Below are 22958 nucleotides of genomic sequence, written 5' to 3' on the forward strand. Positions count from 1 at the left end.
TGAACTCTGACATTCATACATGGCTACTGGAAAAACCATAGCTTTGACTAGGTGGACCTTTGTCCATCATTACCAAATGCCCAGATATTACCAAAGTAATGTCTCTGTTTTTTAATATGTTGTTTAGGTTTGTCATAGATTTTCTTCCAAGGAGTAAGTATCTTTTAATATTGTGGCTGCAGTCACCATCTGCAGTGATGTTGGAGTTCAAGAAAATAAAGTCTCTCACTGTTTCCATTGTTTCTCATCTACTTGCCATGAAGTGATGGAACCAAATGCCATGATCTTTGTTTCTTGAATGTTGAGTTTCAAGCAAGCTTTTTCACTCTTCTCTTTCCTTTCATCAAGAGGCTCTTTAGTTCTTCTTCACTTTCTGCCATGAGGGTGGTGTCATCTGCATATTTGAGGTTATTGATATTTCTCCCCACAATCTTGATTCCAGCTTGTGCTTCATCCAGTCTGGCATTTCACATGACATACTCTGCACATAAGTTAAATAAGCAGGGTGATAATACACAGCCTTGATGTACTCCTTTTCCAATTAGGAATCAGTGCATTGTTCCATATCTGGTTCTAACTGTTGCTTCTTGAACTGCATATGTATATTATCTATTGTGTGTATATACACATATATATATATGTTTGTGTTTGTGTAGACAGAGAGAGAGACAGAGAGAAAAGGGATAAAGATATTGGTTCTCTATTGGTTCTGTTTCTTTGGAAAATCCTGATTAATATATTGCTCCTGTTATAAGTATGCTCTTTAATTATAATTAGTTTTAATTAAATGATATCTACAAAAAGCTTTTATCCTTTCTGATGACCTCTGCAAAACACTAGCTTTAAGATTCTGTAAGAATGCTGTGAGATTCTGTTTTCTCCATCTCTCTCTGTTCTTTTTTCTCTGTCTCTGTATTTGCATCTGTGTTTGTTCATGTAGATGCTTCCTCTGGTAAAACTGCCACTGCCTTCTGCATTTTTTGTTGATTTGGTTACATGTGTCCTCGGTGGAAAAGAAAGAGAAGTTGAGAATTACTTTGGCCAAGAAAATTTATAGCTCTTTTGAAAATATTCTAAAAACCAGATCCTTCAGTGAACCTAAATATAGGCCATATGTAACTTTTTTTTTTAATTTTTATTTTTACTTTACTTTACAATACTGTATTGGTTTTGCCATACATTGACATGAATCCACCACGGGTGTCCATGCACTTTTAGCCATGACCTTGAGTATCCTCCAGACAAGTTAACACAGAACTAAACACATTACTCTTTCATTATGTTAAATTCTACCATGCAGATTATTATTTTTACATATGTTCTCTCTTAGTCCATCTCCTTCTACATACACTGTATATTCAGCGCTTGACATATTCTTGCCATAATACAAGCCCTAAGGTTATAAACTGGATTAGGTGAGGTCCTCCCTCAGCTCATTATACTCTTCAATATTATGAATAAAAATAGGTAAATCAATAAGTTTTGATTGCATTTTATTAAAAGGGCACCCAATTGCTTCTGAAGACCTAATAATATTTTCATAAAAAAGAAAATAGATTTAAAGAATAATTAATGTTTTACTAAGTTTAAAATAAAGCAGTACGCACTGAGGCAAAGAGAGATAGAAACACATGATATTTATTGTAAAGGGAATGTTTCACGAATATTTGGCTAGAGAAGGGCAAGTGATATTGGAATGGTTAGATGGGAGGGAGAAGGTGGAGCTAGAAAGAAATGTTTAATAAACCTTGATAAGACCATAAATATCCATGAGACATTTTTAGACAAGGGTGACATCAGATGTAATTTTCAAAACACTTCCAGCATCATATGGCAGATTAAAGAGGATAAGACAAAAAGGAGAGAAGGAAGGAAGGAGACTAAATGCAAATAATTGCTCAATAATCCAAGGAAGATTTGGCAAGATCCAAAATAAAGTCCTGACAGGAAGGCTGTCATGATAATTTGAATGTGTAGGATATGTGTAGGATAAAATGTTTAGGGCTTTGCAGCTGATTGGATGGAATAGTGAAGGAGGAGATGGGAGTGAGGATGACACAGAGGCTTCAAAAATAAGTGATCTAAGTGAAGGCTGAGCCATAAGCCATATTTAACCTTTTTAATTTCTATTGTTTGCTCACATTGGAAATATATGGTAGTTACCAATGGCACAGATTCACAGACTAGTGAATGTCACACATACTAAACTACCTTACCAAATTATAATTTTGAAAGACTACAGCCATTCTACTGCTTTTCACTCCAACAATGAGAGTTCTTTGAATCACAGCGTAGAGGTTCTTTTACCTTATGCATAGGTTTCCCAGGAGGCTCTTTTTGAATTAATTATCTGTGTCATATCAATGATCCAGAAAACTTTATATTTAGTGACCATAACTGTGTACTTGCTGAAGAGGCATTTTCTGCACAGCTATACATCAAAGGCCAAAGAGGTACTTGAGTTTCACTCAGCTTTTCTAGTAACAAAGTACTATAGAGACAAAAAGGATATAGGCATGACAGCATATTTTAAATGATTTTTATTATTGATTATGGAAATTAGGAAAGATGTAATCTTACCAGCTTCTGACTAACCCTTTGAAGATATTTTTGTTTTTAGGTTTGATATTCCCTCACTCCACTAATGTACATCACATTTCATTACATCCTTATATTCTCAGCTCTGTAATTTAATGTCAAGGCTTGTGAGAGCAACACTTTCAATCCTTACTTTTAGAAATAAGAGACAATAAGACTCAGGGATAAATCAATTTTCCCAAGATCACACAAAGACAAATTTTAAATAAATAAAGAGAATAATTGGACAATTAAAAGTGGGTCTAGGGCTTTGCCATCTAAGATCTATGACACAAAGTGGGTAGCAATAATGAACTAGAGAGCCATTTAAGTCTAGGATATTAAGCTTTAGTCATTAAGTATGGACCCATTGGAAAAGTTTAGCAAAGATGTATTTTAAGGACAGGGAAATAAGTTATTATCAGAACAAACTTCCCCAGCAAGGAGTAAGTATATCCATGACATGAAGCTGACAAATTGATTCTAGGTGACCAGTTAATCTGAAGTACAAATAATATGCGTGAACTAGTCTGAGAAAGTGATGTGCAGAAGACCCAGTGGACCAAAGGAAGAATCCATATGTAGGAGGAATGTCTCAGAAGGACATATAAGGCTGGAAGGATACTGGACACCTCACCAATGCCCCTGTTTTTGGAGTGATCCCACAAGCATTTTGAGGTCCCTGAATGCATGGTTTTATGAAGGCAAATTGTTGTTCATTGTTCAGTCACTAAGTTGTGTCCAGCTCTTCAATGACCCCATGAACCAAAGCATGCCAGGCTTACCTGTCCTTCACTATCTCCCTGCATTTGCTAAAATTCATGTCCATACTGGCAGATAGGTGAGACCCAATGGAAGTCCTAAGGCATGCTGTTTAGAACCAGTTTACTGAAAATTTCTTTAAATGATATCTCACTTCTAAATAACAAGGTTGGGGTGGGAAATGGAAGCCTGTAACTCAGGTTTGTATTGATGTCTTCTTTCCTTCTTTTTCTTTGCCCACACTTCAAAATAATAGTATCACTGAATTCCTATTTTCAAAAAAATAACTCAAATTATCTTTGAAAATAATTATCCAAGACAGGGAATCTCAAAATAACTGAATACAAATTGTCTGGGTCATCAAAAGGCCCAAACACTGTCACTCCTTCAATAGATAGTTGTGTGCAACTGTGTGTATAAGTCTTTGCTATGTGGATATATTATAATGAAACTCTTTCTGACTGTAGCTTAGAAAATACATAAAAGATGGTGATTAAGCTGCTCGTTTCTTCACCTTCCATGGTTTGGTGCACAGGAACAATTTGAGACTTCAAGGTATCAGACAAACAAGTTTCCAGGTTGCTGTACCCTAGAAACTAATTGAAATCATGTGTTTTTTCCACTTAAAGATTAACTCTGACAGTGCTTCTGAAAATGAGAAGTGGGAAAAAGCACTCTACTCCATGTGGTGCTCCACAGCTCGGCTATGGACTCCAGAGTGACTCTAATGATCACAGATTTAGTGAAGAGCAGGTCATATAAATAACAGAATGTTCCAAATAACTTTGATCTTGGCTACCTCAAATTATGCAGAGTAACTAGGGTATTCTCTTTTTCAGTTTGGCACTGGGATTTCAAATGAGATTTCAGGGACCCCTCTGACCCAAAAAACAAGATGAACACTTTACACTCATCCAGGAGTTCTCCGACACCCAGTCAGCTTGCCATTTTCCCCATAGAGTGTGTTAACCAACCAGAAAAGTCTAACATAAAAAATCTTAAATTTGAAAGTGTGGCCCTGTGGTGGGATCCGCCAATGTTCATACTACCTACATTGGCTATTTTCATGTGAAAGAGTGATGTCACTCCCTCTCCCCAACCCTGACACACATTTACATCATCCATAATGTTTCCCTTGGACTGCATCAAGATTCATCAAGAAAATGTTTCAATATTCAGTACTGTTTTATCGAAGTCATTTTTAGACAGCTTCACTAACTTTAAGAACAAGAAATCTTAATTTTAAAACAGTGGCAGCACATGATAGCAATGTTTTATATATAATTACTGCTGCTCAAAAAAAATTATAATCAAAACAAAACAACAAATGTCAATAAATAGCTGATTTTAAAGAAAAGACTTCTTGCAAGAATTAAAACGTATTATGTTAGAGAACACTGAAGCCTAGTAACATGTTAAAGTAGGAAATAGTTTTCCTGTTGATAAGCTACATCTTTCACCAAATTTATTCCCTTCTGAAATGAAATTTAAAGTAGATGCTGTCTTCTTCTAATATTATTTTATAATCCACAAAGTGCAACAAATAAAGCCCAATCATTTTTTTGCGCTCACCTGTTCAGTTTCATCTTCTGATAGCCTCCCGTACATTCTCCTATGTGCCTCCTACACAGTCCAAGGCATCACTGTGGTCCATGTTTCTGCTAACTTACACAGAATATTTATATCCCCTTGAATGCTTTCCCTTTCCATTTGACTGCAGAAATCCTACTTCTTATTTATGTCTCTTTTTTGCACCTTACTTTCTCTGCAAAGAAACCCAGTGTTTCCAGAGAAAGCTTCTTTCTTCTATGAGTTTAACAGAGCATAATTTATACCCTCTCTCTAAATATTTATTGCACTATATTAGAAATGTTTGTTCATCTATCAGTTTCACTCACGAAAGTGCACAATCAATGAGGAAATCTTCATTTCCATCATTTCCTTACATAAATTCCCAGGTTTCTTTTGACAGTAGCAGTGGGTCCCAAACATTAATATTCATCAGAAGCTCCCAGAGGTTTGTTAAAGTACAGGTTGCTGGATCACAATCACAGACTTTCTGATTTAGAGGGTCTGAGTAAGGCTTCGGAGAAGGCAATGGCACACCACTCCAGTATTCTTGCCTGGAAAATTCCATGGACAGAGGAGCCTGATAGGCTGCAGTCCATGGGGTCGCAAAGAGTTGGACACGACTGAGTGACTTCACTTTCACTTTTCACTTTCATGCATTGGAGAAGGAAATGGCAACCCACTCCAGTGTTCTTGCCTGGAGAATCCCAGGGACGGGGGAGCCTGGTGGGCTGCCGTCTATGGGGTCGCACAGAGTCGGACACGACTGAAGTGACTTAGCAGCAGCAGCAGTAGCAGGGTAAGGCTTGGTCACGTGCATTTCTAACAAGCTCCCAGGTGATACTAATGTTGTTGAAGACTCTAAGAACTACTGACTTACATGAGGAACTCAGCAAAACTATATTATGTTGAAAAAACAAACTAATATGAACATGATTATGATTCTTGTACTTAATGTCAGATAGATCTGAAATAAAATCCCTGACCTTCCAAGTACTATTTCTATGCATGGACATTTTACCTGAATTTTGTTGTTTTTCTTCAGAGCAGCTATTCTCTATTGCTGCTTAAAAATGACTTAATGACTTAAGACACACATAATTTGGTAGTTCCTCCTCAAAAAGGTAAGTTATTCCAGTCCTAGTTATACAGTCTAAAGAATTGAAAGCAGATACTCAAACAAATACAGGTATACACATATTCACAGTAGCTCTTTGTACAATAGCCAAAAGATGGAAACAACTCACATGGCCATTGAGGCTGAATCGATAAACAAAATGCCCCATGTTTAAACAATAGACTACTAACTGGTGAAACAAAGGAATTAAACAGTGATAAATGCTAGAATCATGAGAAATGCTACAATCATAAGAAATGCTGGACTGGATGAAGCACAAGCTGGAATCAAGATTGCTGGGAGAAATATCAATATCCTCAAATATGTAGATGACACCACCCTTATGGCAGAAAGTGCAGAGGAACTAAAGAGCCTCTTGACGAAAGTGAAAGAGGAGAGTGAAAAAGTTCACGTAAAACTCAATATCCAGAAAACTAAGATCATGTCATCTGGTCCCATCACTTCATGGCAAATAGATGAGGAAACAATGGAAACAGTAACAGACTTTATTTTGGGGGGCTCCAAAATGACTGCAGATGGTGATTGCAGCCATGAAATAAAAAGATGCTCGCTCCTTGGAAGAAGAGTTATGACCAAACTTGACAGCAAATTAAAAAGCAGAGACATTACTTTGCCAACAAAGGTCTGTCTAGTCAAAGCTATGGTTTTTCCAGTAGTCATGTATAGATGTGAGAGTTGGACTATAATGAAAGCTGAGCGCCGAAGAATTGATGCTTTTGAACTGTGATGTTGGAGAAGACTCTTGAGAGTCCCTTGGACTGCAAGGAGATCCAACCAGTCTGTCCATCCTAAAGGAGATCAGCCCTGGGTGTTCTTTGGAAGGACTGATGTTGAAGCTGAAACTCCAATACTTTGGCTACCTGATGTGAAGAACTGACTCCTTGGAAAAGACCCTGATGCTGGGAAAGATTGAAGGTGGGAGGGGAAGGGCTAACAGAGGATGAGATGGTTGGATGGCATCACTGATTCAATGGACATGAGTTTGAGTAAACTCCAGGAGTTGGTGATGGTCAGGGAGGCCTGGAGTGTTGCAGTGCATGGGGTCGCAGAGTCGGACATGACTGAGCAACTGAACTGAACTGAAATGCTATAATATATATAAACCTTGAACACATTAAGCTAAGCATTAGAAGCCAGACACAAAGGTCACTTATTGTATGATTTCATTATATGAAATATCTATAATAAGTAAATCTATAGACAAAAAAAGATTAGTGATTGCTAAGGGCTGAGGGGAGGAGGATTAAAATGATTGCTCATTGGATATAAGGTTTCCTTGAGGGGTGCTGAAAATTCTGGAAATTGAAAAAGGCAACAGTTGCACAAAATAGTGAATATACTAAACACCACTGAATTGTATGCTTTAAGTGGTTAACTCAATATTATGTGAAATTTACTTCCATTACAAAAGGATTTAAGAAAAAATAAGAATATTCATTTATTATTTCAGAGTGTCCATGAGTCAGAAATCTGCACATATTTTAAATGAGTCCTCTATTTGGGGTCTCACAAGGCTGCAATTAAGGTGTTGGTCAGGCTGCATTCTGACCAGAGGCTTGACTGAAAACAGGATCTTGTTTTTTGTTTGTTTGTTTGAAATCTCCCTTAAGTTTTCAGCAGGATTAATTTATTTGTGATGTGGGATATGGCACTTTACTTCTTTAGGGCAAGCAAGAGGCTCTCTCCGACTTCTCTGACCCAGTCTTAGCCACTTGACTATATTGCCCTGTACTTCTGAGGTTCTTGCTATAAACAAGTTTCTCCTTTGTAGTCCACCTGGAACATTTGTATTCATCCTTCAATACAGACATTCTCCATGCAGGTTATGGCTCATATACCTGGCTTCATAAGACAACCAATGACAATTTCTACCTAAATACTACATATCACACTGAATTATAATTATTTGTTTAGAATCTGCCTTCCCATCTAAAATGCTAAGTCCTTATGAAGATAAAATGTCTTCTTCATATGCTGAACAGATGGTATTCTTTTATAGGATTTGATCACTTGATTAGATCAGACCACCTAGGATGATTAACTCAAAGTCAAATACTTTGGGACCTTAATTACACCTGAAAACTCCCCTCATTTTTGGCAAGTCAAAGTTTCTGCCCGAACTCAAGGAGAAAAGATTATATATGGTTGCATCTCATTGGGGGACTCCTTAGGGTACGTAAGCTTTGTATAAACTGAATATTTGTATTCCCCAAAATTCATATGCTAAAATATAATCCCCTATGTTAAGATATTTGCAGGCAGGGCCTTTGGGAAGTTAAGTCACAAGGTGGAGTCCTGATGAATGGGATTTGTGCCCTTATAAAAAGTGAGCTCCCTTTCCTCTTCTACCATATGAGGACACATCAAGAAGACTGTTGTTTATGAACCAGGAAGCAAGCTCTCACTGTCAGGCATCTTCCAGTACAACATACTGGAAGAAATGAATCTTCACTGCCTATAAGCCATCCAGTCTATGGCTTTCTGTTATAACAGCTTAAACAGACTGAGATAATACTATATTGGCTCTCCAATTTGTAAAATGAGAAAGTACTAATACTTCCCCTCAGGCCTATCACAGGAATTCAATGAGACAAAGCCAGAACAATGTTGGTATACAATAACAGTTTAATAAATATTAGCTACCATAGTAACTGTTTACCTAGTTTATCATATATTTATTTTCATTATGTAATTCTCTCTAATATACATTTACTGTACTTCCAAAAATGTAACTGAGGCTGGAAAAGACAACCTAATCATTCTAATTAGATTTTGCAGCTGAAAACCAGACACCTTATTCCATGCTTCAAAATATATTTTGAAAGGAAAAAACAGCAACCAATCCCCTAAAAGGAAGTAACCAGAGGCTCATAAGGAGATGTATGGGAGTTTTCTGAGCATGTCAATAGTCAAAGCGCATCTTAGAGAGGGCCCTTAGTGAAAGGAATTTTTACCTGAATAAGAGTATTACATGCATGCTAAGTTGCTTCAGCTGTTTCTGACTCTTTGCAACTCTTGAACCAAAACTTTCCAGGCTCTTCTATCCATGGAATTCTTCAGGCGGGACTAAGAGTATTAATAGCAATCAAATTGATGGACACTGATAGTGTTGTTGGATGCCTCCCCTGAGGGACTTGAGAAATACTTCCCAGTTAATATTTCAGAGCCTTGGGTTATTATTCAGAGAACTTTGTCTCTGAATAACTGTTAAGATCTTCATGGCCACTACTAGTAGGCACGTTCTGGGTCATAGCTGTGAGGCAGCTGGATATGTCCAGTGAGGCAGTGGATATGGCCCTTTATCAGCAGGAGGAAGTATTATGATAAGATTAGATACATATGGGCTCTAGGAACAAATCTGTATTCTATGTGTCATTTTATGTTTTATCATCAACAAACTCTGTTATTGGACAACTACATGACCTAGTAAACTCAGGATTCTTCATTGTCAAATAAACTAACCATTTCTAAGGTTTAGTATCGACTAAAGCATTGCCTTCTATAAGAAAAAGTCATTTGGTAGTTATTTTAGTTATTATTTGTTATTAAAATGCCTAACACAGAGACTGATTCACGGTACAAAGTCAATGATGATCACTATTTCTTCAAAGGCCTTAATATTTAAAGCTTAGATAGAGCAAAGAGATTGAATAACATTAGCTGTCCTGGAAGCCAAGTTTGAATTTGGAGTCAAACCACAGGTATCCAGGTCTTCCCTAATACTTGTATGACCTGGAGCCTGCCATAAACTACTTACGCCAGTTGCCTCATTTGTAAAATGTTGGCAAGTCATAAGGCTTCCATAAACACTGGAGAAGGTGATCTGATAGATTTCTTATCCAATGCCTAGTATATATTAAGTACTCCCTGGGGGAGAAATATTAGTACAAGACAATAGGGAGAAAAGCAAGAATTTATTAAAATCATTCCTCTGATTCTAGAATCCAAAATCTTAGCTTTAACTCTATTGTGGTAACATTTCACTCTGTTGAGGCTCTTGATCATTAGTCAAGCTCCTTCTCTGTAGTCTATCCAGAGAATTTGTATTCATCCTTCAATTCTAACGTTCTCCCTGTTGTTGTTGTTGTTTAGTTGCTCACTCCTGTCTGACTCTTTGGGACCCCAGGGACTGTAGCCCCATCAGGATCCTATGTCCCTAGGATTTCCCAGGCAAGAATACTGGAGTGGTTTGCTATTTCCTTCGCCAGAGAATTTTCCCAACCTGGGGATCGAACCCATGTTTCCTGACATTAGCAGGTAGATTCCTTACCACTGAGCCATCAGGGAAGCCCTATGTTATAAAATGAGTGGCTGAATAAATAAATGAATGAGCAGAACAATAAATGAATGTTCCATGATTAAATTTTTCAAAGTTATCTTTGCACTGTAGGCATATCTGGAAAATGAGAAATGGAATTTCCATTTGCACATAGCAGGTCCCTTTAAATTCTGAGTGACGACTATTAAAAAAACAGGATTCTCTGCCCTCAGATCTCTTTTTAGAATTCCACTTTGACAGACAAAATTATTCCAAAAATTCCTACAAAATTATCTCCACAGCTCTGTTTTTTATCAACCCAAATAAAGCCAGCAATAAAAGAAATAAAGAACCAAAATATTTCCTGTTATTGTCTACTAATATCAACCTTATTATTTACTTATTTTCAAGAATTTGAAATTCTTTTTCCATGCTTTACATTGTTTTAAAATAAACAAGTTCCCTACTCTGTTTCCACACTCCCCACACTTTTCCAAGCAGATACTCCTATTAAGATACCTATAATATCACTTCCTAAGACCCGATCCACACCTGAGAAATACACAATAAAGAGACGGCCAATGTTCCTTAGAATATATGGGAGCTCTGAGGAAAATCCCTTGAGTCGGGGGGAAACAAAAGGAACTGAGTAAAGAGTTTTGGTTAATTGACTGGAACCCAAACTAATGATGGCAGTTCAGATGAGTGGACTCTGATGATTGGTACGGAACTATGCAGGTCATAGAGAAGGACTAAGTAGTGAATAGGAGGAAATGTCTAAAAAGAAGAGTCTCAGAGAAAGAAAAAAAGAGAAGTGTAATTTCTTAAGCTTTGTGTATGAGGTATCATTCAAGTCTCTGGATATTGACACACACACATCCAAACGGCATCACTCCATCTACCCATTGCTTCAAAATTTACTTCTCAGCAAGTAACTAACTGTGGTGTGTTTTTTCTATGATTTTAGTTTTCAATTGCTTCTACTGTCTCCTCTGCTTTGACTAAAATTCTCTGTTCTCCAATGTTTTATTCTTCACTTAGCCTTGAAAGTGAAAGTGAAGTCGCTCAGTTGTGTCCAACTCTTTGCGACCCCATGGACTGTAGCCTATCAGGCTCCTCTGTCCATGGGATTTTCCAGGCAAGAGTGCTCGAGTGGATTGCCATTTCCTTCTCCAGGGGATCTTCCCAACCCAGGAATTGAACCCGGGTCTCCAGCATTTCAGGCAGACGCTTTACCGTGGGAGCCAGCCTTAATTCTCCATATTTAAGTGTGAATTCAGCTATCAAGTCTTCCAGGAAATCTTGCATGTTCAATCCCCTCCCTGTGTCCAATATTTTACTATGTATCTTTATATGCCCTAAACCTGCGGGTCTGTTTTATTGTATTTACTTAAGTCTCTTTCCAGTCACCAACAAATGATACCTAAATAAATAAAAGTTGGATGGATGACATTATTTCACTCTCATAAAATACCTACAAAATAGGTGTTATCCTCTGAACTTTAAACACATGATAAATAAATTATCAAATACTCACAGTATCAGCATCAGCTCCAGGATTGAAATACATATCTATCATACTTATGTATCATGCTCTCGGGACTCTACAACATTTTAACAGTTTAATTAAAATATTGCCTCATAAATGTAAAAATAGTTATTATTTGGGAAGTATAATGATATGGACCTGACAAAGAAAATAAGGATAACTCTACATTCTTAATGAGAAAAAGCAAAAGAAAGAAAGGAAATAAATACTTCAGATTGATTTGAGAAGTGAAAATACATTCTGTGCAATGAAATCTGTGTTCTTCATACATGCCAGGAAGATATGTCAGAAAAAATGCCATAATCCATCCAAAGTGTTATAAAGTCTCTCTTGTGTTCCTATTAATATAACTCTTAGATGAAAGAAAAAGAGCAATGGTCTTGGATCCAGGCAAACTGAATCCATTTGTCAGACCTGATGAGCATAGCAAAACTGGCATTTTTAACAATGTGACCTTAGATGTGTTACTAGACTCTCTAGGCATAGCTTTCACATCTGAAAATTGGATATCGTGATATCAATGTCATAGAACTGTTGCAAATTATATAATTAATATAAAATGCCCATCACACTATCTGCTACACACTAAATATTCAGTAAGAGATGATGATAATGATCATAATGACACCTAAGTCAAGCCATTTTAACTCCCTGAACCACAATGTTCTTAGGTGAATATGTTTTGCATAATCAAAGGGTTATAGGGAGGATACTAAATGATGATGAATTCATCTTAAGGCACTGATATGCATATACAGGATGATGAAAAATTCTTGATGTACAGCACTCAGGATTGTAATAACTTTCTGCTTTTGTTTAGAAAGCCAGAGTAGGGACTTCTCTGGTGGTCCAGTAGTTAGGACTTCATGCTTCCAAGGCAGGTGGTAGGGAGTGCAGGGACATAGTTTTGATCCCTGGTCAGGGAACTAAAATCCCACATGCTTTTTCCTGCAGCCAGATAGAAGAGTGTCAAATGATCGGGAAGGCTTCATTTCTATCATGGCCTATTAACACCTTCTTACCATGAAAAGGAGATGCAAGCACAAAAGAAGAAACCAAAGGGAAAGTATGGCACTATTTTATTTTCAATATTATATAAGTTGGTTCTCAAAACTCGAATACGATGCTCTTTGAAAATAAGCAGCTGGTCTAATTGTAACCATGAAAAGAAAGCAGTTCTCCTTCCTTTTACATCCAAATCATTCTAGCAAATGGCTGCTTAAAATCTGAGCACAAGCCTGGACATCTGAATATGAGAATGGAGGGAAAGCAAAGCCAGCTCTCCTGCTTGATGTTTCTTCCATTTGGTCTGCCTTCTTCTTTAGCTTCCTAACACATTTTCCAATGATTAAGCTCTTTCCAAAGATTAACTTAAACAGAGTTAGGAATGTAATGGCCATGTTGGGGAGCCATCCTTGAAAGAAAATACAAAGAAAGGTTAGTGGGCAGGGGGTACTGCAGGATTACAGGACAAACCTGATGATGTCTGCCTTGCAATCCCAATGAGAAAGTGTAGCTCAAAGATTACCCATTATATTGAGTGGTAATTTTTAGACATTTTTTTTTTTAAAACCAGTGCTTTGCTCAATAACTGGATTAAGGTCACATGAGGGAGTGTGATCTAAGCTAGAGAGTTCCTGAAACAGACCCATGCTACCAAGTGAAGTCTGTCAGCTACCACACTCAATGCAGATGTACAATAAATCTTTTCTTGAAGAGGAATCTGAGTGGTACATTTCAGTATCTTCAATACAAATAATGATGTGGTATATCACTTACATAATATAGTCAGAGATCTCAAAACTGATATTTGCTCTTCTGGTACAAACACCAGCTGAGGGACGTAAATTGTGTTCCTTTTTATCTGCTCTCAAAATGATGACCGTAATAATCATGGTGATTAGTCAATTCCAAATCAACTTCATTTGCTCTATACGGTGTGCTTCTGCCAAATGACCTCCATATACAATTTAAATACGGAATAAAATGCTTTTAAAAATATATTAAATTGTTCTATGTTGAGAAGCTGAAAATTTATAAGAAAAGAAACAAAAAGATGGTAGCATTCATTACACTCTGACACAATTTTTGAGATTATTCTTAGGGTCGATATTTTCTCCAGGGGTTAATAGGTATGAATGAATGAATGAATGAGAGTTAGAGTACACTAGATGATTTGGAATAAGAAATTCAAATATTCAGTGAACACAAACTATTCCAATTAAGTTGTATATTTAATCATCTGCCTACTTTCTTGAAATAAAATACTTAATCCTCTTTCCCCAAACAAAGCAAATTTCCTCAGAAACCCACTAAAACCTGAATTGAAATATGAGGAAGCCACTCAGTCATGAATTCTACTATACAGAGAGACAAATAGTCCCACATAGTTTCATTTAATCAACTAAACCCATTAGAGAAATGTGAGGTTGAGGTACTAAGTCAAGTTGGAGATTACACACATCAGTAGAGTTAATGGTCTTTCTTTTTTGAGAAATTTCCATGGGGACAGAATTATATTTAAACTTGTAGCTGGGTGAAGTAGGAAAGCGCTTAATTTAGCACATCCCATGCTACTCAAGTACACACTGCAATAATCAACTGATTAACATTTTACTGAGCATCTATTATGTACCAGCTAAAATGCTAGGCCTGGAGCCTCACAGGTAGATGCCAATACATTAAAAGTATTAACTGCTAGGATACAACTTCTATGACTCATTGATTAGCCAACACTAATCACTCCCATTGCCTAAAAGCTTTCCAATAAAATGCCCATGAAATGAAGAGTGACTCTTTCAGTTTACAATACTGAAAGGCATGCAAATTGTCCAAAAGTCTTTGATGGAACTGCCATGAGTTGCAGTATGGAGAGACTCAATTGGAAATAAATCAGAAGTTAAAGAGATTTATGGCCCACCACTGACAAAGTCCACCAATAGGCTAGTTCCTTCTATCCAACCACCACACATGCTTTGCTCCTTTCCTTTTGTTTCAATATGGAAATTATTGATCCAATTTCTGGGAGTGAAGGTTGGATGCTACATTCTGAATGATGAAGTCAGATTTTGCAAATAAAAAGAAACAGGTAATGGAGAAGATGTGGGAATTGTATCTTCTCATATGTTTGTTTAGGTAGAGAATAATCATGAACAATCTTCAACTATTAAAAACAACATAATTCCCTCCATTCATTTACAAGTTCTATCAGGCATAGATATGAATAGACCCACATGGACACGGCCACCTACATGTAATCAATTAGAAGGAGCAAAACAAATTCTTGCCAAATCCCATCGAGCCTCACCTGACTTTGCCTGCGAGATTTACACAAGATATTCTGTAACTCAACAACTGAAAAACACATTCTAAAGACCCAGATATTTGCAAGTGAAGCACATAAAGGAGAAACACACACCTAACTCAAATAGGGAATAAACAACTGAACAAGTAACACACACACATAGGCTCAGTATGTTCTACCTTTGAAAAGAAATTTAGCTTAGAAAATAATACCTTCCAAATAATAAAAAGTTTAACTTTATTAGAAATTAGGGAGTGCAGAAGCAGATATTTTAACCTACCACATAGGCAAATACATACATTTTAAAGATAATATTTCAACTGAACCTTTTTGAAGCCACTGCTCTAATAGAGCAGGAGTTCTGAGCTTAAAGGATGAATAGGTATCTACTAAGAGATAAAGGTATGAAAATACATACCGAGAAGAGGAAACAGCATCTTAAGGGACTAAATCCTGAATAAACATGACATTTTCTAAAACAAACAAACAAAAACCCCACAAATCATAATGTGTGGAGTTAGGGCTGTGTGGTGGTGGTAAGACATGAAGGGAGCCAGGTAAATAGAGACTGGAGACTCATTTAGAGTGTTGGAATTCAAGATGCAGAGTTTGGGTCTTATTGTGAAGGCTAAGTGAAATCATCAGAGCCCTGGTAGGTATCTTCTTGGGGCTCTCGTCAGAGACATTTCTTTCAAATCTTGCTATGGTGGCCTCTACACAGAACTGGCAGTAGAAAAGACTGTGGTCAAGAGAGGTGGTAAGATGTACTCAGGACCATACAACAAGTTAGTGATTTTATTGCCAAGGGAAAATCCATATCACACATTGCTACAATATGCATCACCATCCTTAAAAAAGAACTATTTCTGCCTACAAAAGCATCTGAAACAGTGCAAAAGTCTATGAATTTTTTTTGGTATTTTATGCAAATACACTTTCCTTTCTCCTCTCAATCTGTTCCCATCTGTCCTATTCAAGAATACTCTGCAAAACTTTTTTTTTAATTAAAAAAAAATGAAATAAGCATGTTATCACTTGTATCAGTTACTAAATATTTTGGATGTTTTCCACAAATAACATCTAGAATAGATTGATCTCTGAAGGTTTTTCAGCTATATTGTTCATCAATACTGAGTCCATTACACATTTTTACGCTGGAAAGACAAGAAACAAAGATGTGAACTGGGCTAGAATCTGAGACCTAGGGAAGCTATGGACAAATACCATGGACTTGACAGTGAGAACCTGGGTGACAACAGATGTACAGCTTCACTTCTGGGAAGGTACTCTCCAGCTCCTTTCCTGGTGTTTATAAATATGTATATAATAAGAACTACGTAGTGATAGAAGTCTAAATTAGAATGAGACCTTTCCCATCATAGGGAAGATGTAAGACTACATGGCATGATATATGTAAAATGCCTTGCCCAGTACCTGAAACACGGTAGATGGTCAAGTCAAGGTTAGCTTTGTCTCTTACCATTACTCTCTCACGACTAATCTCTTAAACTGTCAGCTCCTTGTGGGTGCATGACTTAGCATTTTATCAGATACACTGGAATTGCTCGATAACTGCTTCCCAATATAACATCTCTCTGCCTAAATTCTCTCACTTATAAAGTCACAGTGGAAAACATTCTCCCCAAGCCTGAAGTAAAGATTTTATGTGATATCTGTGTGGGATATAAAACACTCATGATAACCATTCAATAAATGTCAACCATTATACTATATGGGCAGTATAGCATCAGTATTAAGCACGTGCTCTTAGGGGCTAGACTGTTAGTGATAGCTGAGTGACTTCAGACGAATTATTTTAAGGTCATGTGTCTCCACTTCTTATCTGAAAAGAGGAGTTGATAACATTACCTATGTTAGGAGTGTTGGACTTATTAAACACATTTAGAACAATATTTGACATATAGTAAGTACTATATAATGTCTAAGATTTTATTATAATCCTCCATTCAAATGAGATATCAAAAGACACATAGCCCATTTTTTAATCCTGATTGTTTCACCCCACAGCAGGGAAGGGCTGAAAGGGGTGGTTGTTTAGGGTTGGCTGTTCCAATCACCAGCTGTTACTCTGTTAGACAGATCTCTGGTGCAACTCATTACAAACATATGATAATCCCAGAAGATGTTTTCTTTCTGCTGCCTTGGGCTTTTGTAAATGTTCAAATGTCGCCTCTGCTTTCCCTTCCTTTCTCCCTTGCCAGTTGTCACCTTTGGATTCTAGGCTGAAGCCAATGTCAGTCAGTTAAGCAAACCTGACTTCTGCTGTGGGCTATTCTTTGAACCTCTTCCAGAAAGCTCATGGTGTTCATCTGTGTGGAGAGAAGAAGTCTGCCCAAAAACTTCTCAGCACTTGAGGGCTTCCAAACATTTCCCTGGTGTCTTTGTGCATCTCTATTTCAAATTCCTGTGTCAGAATGTTGACACTGTCTACATTGGAAGCAAAACATTACTTTTGGTGTGTCATGCTTCTTTAAGGGTCAAGTATTTCAAATCTTGGTACTGGATATTTTGTCTCAATGATACCAAAGTAGGTTTAATCCTGTGGTTTATTTTTTGTTTGTTTGTTTGTTTGGCAAGATTCCTCCATATTCTCACTCTTTATGAGATATACTTTAGTTGCTGGGTTTTTTTAACCTATTCAGAGATACGTACTATGGACTGTTTATATTAGGATTTAAGGATTCATAAATTCAAGGAATATTTGTTCAATGCCAAGTATGGATCTCATACTTTGTTTTTGTGTATTATTGCATCCTTGGTATTTACAAACATCTCCAGTGCTCTCAAAGTACTTACATTTCGGTGAGAAGAGATAAATATTAATCATCATGGTTACAAAGAGATGTATAGGTATTGAGATAATTTAATTAATAAAAAGAACATGAGCTATGTAAGCAGTGAATATCCCTGTCTAAATGTGAGGATGGTAGAGAAGACACCATGAATAAATCATATTTGAACAGAAATCTGAACATTGAATATGAATTCACAATAGCAAAAAGAAAGTGCTCCAAGGAGAGGAGATAGATGTGCAAACGTGCAGAGTCACAGCTGCCAGAAGGAGTATGGTCTGTTTCAAAATCCAAAGGGTCAGTGAAAAGAGAACCAAACGTGTATCTACAGAATTGAGCATCAATCACAGAGGTAAAGTCTGAACAGGTCAAGTCTGCCATGCCTTCTGTAATCCAGACTTATAAAATGACACTCTAATTGCAGTTCCTATTGTGAGTTCTTTAAGCAATAAAGCCTTGGAGGAAGAAGAGAGTTTTCTTAAGACTGCCCAGATCCTCCTCCATTATTTGCTTCTGTGCCTCCATTTCTACACATCCTACTCCGACTCTACAAATTGCTGCTGGTTCAGTATTCTGTTTCTTGGATTAGTGGAAGCTGTTTATATTCTTGTAGTTATGCTAAGTTTTTTCCAGTATGGCCCAACTAACTTTCGTTATTCTCTTGCAGAGAGAGTGCCTGAAATAGATGCCTTCCTCTCCCTAAAATATTGTATTGGCTGCTGGTCCATGGATCTCAGCTTGCAACCACTTGATATAATCATTCCCATTTCAATCCATATGATACCATGGTCCAACTTAACTCCTATCTCTCAGGGAAAAATAGCAAATAACCATTGGCCATTCCCATAAATTGCTTAAATATTTAATTTTATATTCATATTATTTTGTCCCCACTAAATATAAGTTGTTTGAAATACAAGGGTCATCATTTCATTTTCTGTTAATCGCAGTATGTGGTTTCATGTTTTTCTGTTTGAAAATGAGTAAGATAACTAAAGGTAGAGAGGTTAAAGAACTCCCTACTCTACAAAACATGAAAATTAAAGTCACATCACTAAGAGATTATAGTAAGGTAAATGAGACTATTAAAAAGCTATACAGTGTGTTACCTGCTACTAAACTTCATACACTAAAAATCATAATCTTTGAGGATTATGAACTTTCCCAGTGATCCAAAGTTTTAGTCTTGGTCAGGCTTTGTCAAGGCACAGTGCTTCTTGGAGTATCTAACAGGGGAATCACCACAGGTCTTTAGAGATTCTGTATGAAGAAATAAATATCCTACAAAAAGAAACTTATTATAATCATTTTAAACCAACCATGTAGACTATTTAAATAAAGTGCTTTTGACATGCAAAACCTTAAGCAAAAAAATATTTACATTTGGACTTTAGTGATCAAACAAGAAAATAAGATGTAATATCCAAATTCTTTTACTGTGCTCCAGTCACAGATCAGGATATTTCCCACAACTGACACTATCTTTGGATGGGTTTTCTGAATTATTAAGTGTTATCAGTGCTAGAAGAAGCTTTCTCTTAAGTTCTCCTGATCACTTCTAGTTCCCCTAATATTTTATTAAAGCTCCCCATCAAGTTAAACCTCTAGCTCTTCATAATTTAGAGGCATCCAATATAAAAATATTTGTCAGTACACATGAATATCTGTTACAGCTCTGCTAACTAACATGGGAAGAATAAAAAATGCATTTCCTCCCATTCTGGAGGGTAGAAGTCCAAGATCAAGGTGCCACGATTGTCAGTTTCTGATGAGAGCTTTCCGGTTAGAGATAGCCACTGTCTTTTTGTGTTCTCACATGGCAGGTAGAAAGATGGGGAGTAAGCTCTCAGATACTTAGTAAGGGCACTAATCCCATCATGAGGTCTCCACCTCATGAGACATCTAAACTTAATATTTTTCCCAATGTCTCACATTCAAATACCAGCACATTGGGAGCTAGGACTGGAACATGTGAATTTTGGGAGACAAGTCAGTCCATTTCAAGTAGGAATTAAATTAGTTCCCATTTCAGTAGATTGCAAAATAATAATCTCTGGATAATTAGTTTATTATTAGAAACTCCAAGGAACTCTATTCTCATAATGTTCACATATGTTCAGAAAATCTTTTTGACTTTCTTCACGTTGAGGCACAGAGAACTGTCAGCACACTGGACCTCAAGCCTCCAACACTGGATCAGCCCTAGACAAATGGATGCCTGATTCCTTCTTCTTGAACTTAACCAGATCCAAGACCTTTGTGCTTTTGTTACAGTTACTGTAACAAGACAGGTGGAAACACTTCCCTTTAATAGAACTGAGTAGATATTATTTGTTATCAATTACATTTGTAACTGGAGAGAGAAATGGCAACCCACTCTAATGTTCTTGTCTGGGAAATCCCATGGACAGAGGAGGCTGGCAGAAGTACAGCCCATGGGTCACAAAGAGTCAGACACAACTTAGCAACTGAACAACAACAACATTTGTATCACCAAATATATATTTACATCTAATCCAATTGAATAACTTTAATTAGTAAAAAAAAAAAAAAAAAGGAACCAAATATAGAGTATACAAAATATTAGCACTCAGGCGTATTCAGATAGGAAAGTATTTCCAAGATCTTTTTATCCCAGGACACTTGCCCTCCGCGGGAATTCAGTGCATGTTTGCTGATGGATGTATATCATAAGACAACACTAGAACTGACTGAAAACTGGCTCATTCCAAAGACAGCAGGGGATAATGGCAGGGGGTTGGGTGGAGGAACTATGAGTTTACTTTTGATATGCTTCACTTTAAGGTGATTTTCTCCCACACTGAATTGCCGCCTTCTTCAAATGAATTCACTACTCTCTTAAGATGGGGTGGTATAGACCATATCCTAAAACAGCACTGAGATACTTAATAAATATCAATAGAATAAATGCATAAATAAACTCTCAATGCCTTTCCCTTTACTCCTTACACCTCACATTAAAAAAGCTGTTAAAAATAGCAATGATATTAGCATTTTCCCATTTTTTTTTCCCTGATAAACAGATTCAGGGTATGTTTTACCTAGCTATAATATGGTATCGAGCATTGATATCTATGAAAGGAATTAAATGAACATTATAAACTAAAATTCTAATTTATTTAAAAATCAAACCATTAGCTAATTAAAATAATCATCTGTGATCCCAGCTGTTGACATGAATTAATAAATTAGCATGTTCCTGTTCATATATTCTAACATTTAATGAGCTTCTGGTCTGTACTAGACTTTCAGTTTGGCTCTGAGATTTTAAAGACAAATAACCTACAGACCTGACCCTCAAGATGCACATAATCTAGCTGGAGAGATAAATACATGAAAAGATAAATAATAACACATGCTTTTGTGATCAATGCTGCTGCTGCTGCCACTGCTGCTGCCACTGCTGCTGCTGCTAAGTCGCTTCAGTCGTGTCCAACTCTGTGCGACCCCATAGACGGCAGCCCACTAGGCTCCTCCATCCCTGGGATTCTCCAGATAAGAACACTGGAGTGGGTTGCTATTTCCTTCTCCAATGCATGAGAGTGAAAAGTGAAAGTGAAGTTGCTCAGTCGTGCCCGACTCTTCGCAACCCCATGGACTGCAACCTACCAGGCTCCTCTGTCCATGGGATTTTCCAGGCAAGAGTACTGGAGTGGGTTGCCATTGCCTTCTCTGTTGTGATCAATAGTATCTATATAAAAAACAGCAGTCTATGGAGAAAGCCAGGAAGAATAAGAAAGCAAGAGAAAATTGGAATGGCCAATCTTGGAACCTAAAAGTTCTAATTCAAATGATGAGAAAATGGCTAGTTGAGGCCTTTCACAAATATTTACCTTCTAAAGTTTACTGTCATGCTTTCCATTAGGTTCAATGTACAATTTTCTAAATGCTTTTGAAATAATTTTAGACTAATGGAAGTGTTTCAAAACTGTAGTGTTCCCACATAACCTTTACCCAACTTCTCCTAATACAAATTTTTATGTAGTCATAGTATAATTATCAAAATCAGATTAACATTAATATAACTAAAATAACTAATATATAGTTCTTGCTAAAATTTTGCCATAGAACTTATGATCCAGGTTGAACTTCTAGCCTAATTCCTCCTCTTGGCTGAAGAGATTAATCAAAGGATGGATGAATGCCTTATAATAGGTCAGTGAGACTCAAATAAGGTATTTTTATTAAATTAATTTGGAAATAGAAGGTTCTTCTGTGCTAGAATTTCTAAATATAGGATCAGTTCATCTTGAAACTAACAGATTTGAAGTGTTTCAACTTCAGCAATAGAGACATATGGAGAGAGTCTTAGTAATATTACCATGTTACAGCTGTACCTAATAGAGATCTACCCATGAATGCTTAGCTATATGACTAAAGAAATTGCCTCTTCACTTAGAAAACTTTGTGTTTGATATTCTGTCATATGCTAAGCAAAAATATAGATATTGTATTGACAGAGATACACACGACTTATTCAAATAACAGCACTTTTAAGTCCTCTGTGTGTGTGTATGTATATATATATATATAATTACTTATATAAATTCCCTTGGAAACAAAGCTATAAATACATTATAGGATATGAATCTGTGCCCTCAATATTCTAACTAACTTGTCACAACCTAAGTTGGAGGAAAATCAAATTTATTTTATTGATCAAAGATATGTGTCTAAAGTATTCAACATTGTGGCCTTGATTATGTGCTTGATACTGTGCTAGGCCACCAATGAATGGAAATACTCCATTCTTTCATAGAATTCAAGGGACATTCTCAATGTTGTTACCAAAGATCATTCATTCATTGAGAATAAGATCCATGATAGGCAGAACAAATTATGCTTTTTGTGAATTCTTCATCTGCCCTACTCACTCCATCCTTTGGTAGAAATGGTGAATTGTGATGTGCTGGGGGACTGAAATTCTCCTATTATATTCCGAATTTAGACAAGAAGTTTGATATAAA

The sequence above is a fragment of the Ovis canadensis genome, chromosome 14, assembly GCF_042477335.2.
Source record: "Ovis canadensis isolate MfBH-ARS-UI-01 breed Bighorn chromosome 14, ARS-UI_OviCan_v2, whole genome shotgun sequence".
NCBI lineage: Eukaryota > Metazoa > Chordata > Mammalia > Artiodactyla > Bovidae > Ovis > Ovis canadensis.